We start from the raw sequence: 2,542 nt of genomic DNA on the forward strand, positions 1-2,542 counted from the left end.
ATTATGGTAAGGGGCGTTTCATTTCCGACGTGTGCTTGTGGTGTTCGGCCAATCACAGTGCACTGGGTCAGCTGGCCAATCAGAGCGGACTGCGCTTGTCAAAGGAGGGGGCTTTGTAGAAAACGAAGCGTTTGAGAGAGGCGGGGCATAGAGGACCTACAATAATGTACAGTATTTGAAAAATAATGTGTTTTTTGAACATTAAAGCATGTCAACATATTCTGTTACACCAAATACACAAAATAATGATCTTTAAAATAGCATCATATGATCCCTTTAATGTATTCAGCAGGGGCATTTATCCATAGCCACTACAAGTGAATTCAAGACTCAAACCAATGATGTTTGTGTCACTTGCGCCATGCTTTACCAGTTGAGCTGTAATTGGTAAGTATTATAAATATCAGTTCTGAATTTCTGATTCCCGCCAAAAAACATTGACAAAAAAACGTTCTTCAACTTTTTGCATTCCTTTCACAGAGCAACCTGCAGAATAAAACCATCCTGGCTTCAAAAGAGAACATTTCACTTAGACTACCGTGCTCTCCTTTCCCGAAGCCTTATGACTGGCAAGAACATCAAGATCAACTGCCATCAATCTGCTTGACCTGTCCGCTGGCTTTGCCATCATCAACCCATCATGTCCTATCAACCCTATCAGCATTTTGGATCAATGGTACTGCTTTTTACTGCTTTGAATCCTATCTTACAGGCATATCTGTCCATGTTTCATGGAGGGGAGGAGTGTCTATATCACACATGACCACTAGGCTAAACACTGGAGTACCCTAGAGATCAATACTTGGCTCTCTCCTCTTATCTGTATACTTAATACAGCTTTACTGGTCATTCCAACCTGATAATCTCACACTTTCATCCTGTCTTTCTAACATCATGGACTGAAAAACAGGAAAGGAAGTGACGTGGCCAAGTATGGTGTCTCATACTCAGAATTTGTTCTCCGCATTTCACCCATACAGATGCACACACACAGCACTGAGCAGTGAACAAATACACACACCCAGAGCAGTGGGCAGTCATTTTTGCTGTGACGCCTGGGGAGCAGTTGGGGGTTTGGTGTCTTGCTCAAGGGTCTCACCTCAGTCATGTTATTGAAGTGGAAGAGAGCGCTTGTCACTCCCTGCCACGACCATTCCTGCCAGTACCGAGACTCGAACCCACGATGTTTGGGTTACAAGTCTGACTCTCTAACCATTAAGCCATGACAGACCATTCCTTCATCCTTTGCCCCTGACTGAAGGATGAAGGAATGTCATGTCCAGGTCAACCTTGCAAAAGCTAAACTCATTGACGTACCAGCCAGGCCATCAATTGTATACAACAACACCACCAAACAGCTAAACCCAACAACAATAGCAGGCATCTTTTGGAAGTATTTAACAACCATCCAAACAACTGCCCAGTTTATGCTTTTTAACATAAAGAAAATTAGCACACTCCACTCTGATTATGCTGTGTAGTTCTGGTCCAGACTCTTTTCATCCCAAAATGGAAAACTGGAATGCTTTACTATCTGGCCTTCAAGCTGTCAAGACTGGCAGATGATCCAGAATGTTTAAGAGCATCTGGTCTTCAGTCAGCCAAAATTGTGCCCCATGTCACATCTCAGTTGACTCACTGCCTATAGGCATCTACATCAAATTCAAGGCTCTGATGCTAATGAACCAAACCCACCTCTCTGTCTGCATTCTCCCATACCCTGGAGTCAGTCAAAGAACACATGATGGTGCCATCACATTGTGGTACAAGGTCACTTCCAAAAGCCTTCACCCTGTCCCTCTCACTCAGCCTTCATCTTAACAATGCAATCCACTGTCATCTTTAAGAAATGGCTAAAGACATATTTGCTTTTGATAAAGCATCCTCTAAATCAGTGTGTCATGGTTAAGGTCACTTTGGTCGGTTTATTCTTGGATTGGAGATAGAACACTGACGCTCCTATTGTCTTGTCTTGTCATTGTGAGAATACGATTACGAGTTTGGTTGGGCCGTATGCTCTTCTGTCCACATTAGTAGTTTTGTGTGCAGAGCGTGGTCTTTGGATCCCAACACTTCTGTCTAGTTTGGTTTTTGTTCTGTGTCATGATTCAGACATTCATGCTCTGTGTGTGTTGTCTTTTCTTGTTAGTGCATGGGAATGAGTATTTACTCATTCTCCATGTGCTCTGTGGCCTGTTAGCACTAAGCCAGTTTCAGTTTTTGCCCAGGTAAGTTCGCGTTTAGTTTGAGCAAACTTTGAGTTTTCAGGCTCAAGAAGATAGGTTTGTTTGAGCGGGTTTCATCACTATGGTAACTTACGCTACACAGCTACCCTGCTCTGGAGCAGGTTTTAATCTGGGTTAGAGATCGCAGAGATTGTGACGTATATCTGATGCAATGAAGCCACTCCCTTGTATCTCTAGCTCCAAATTAATGCAGTTAGAATTTTAGAGACAAAATTGCCTGACATTTGCGGCTACTTATATCGAGCTTTGTAATCCCGCTGATCCTGATCTAAACCAGGTTGGATTTGTTTGGTTTT

The sequence above is a fragment of the Sinocyclocheilus rhinocerous genome, unplaced genomic scaffold (assembly GCF_001515625.1).
Source record: "Sinocyclocheilus rhinocerous isolate Xijiao unplaced genomic scaffold, SAMN03320098_v1.1 scaffold2194, whole genome shotgun sequence".
NCBI lineage: Eukaryota > Metazoa > Chordata > Actinopteri > Cypriniformes > Cyprinidae > Sinocyclocheilus > Sinocyclocheilus rhinocerous.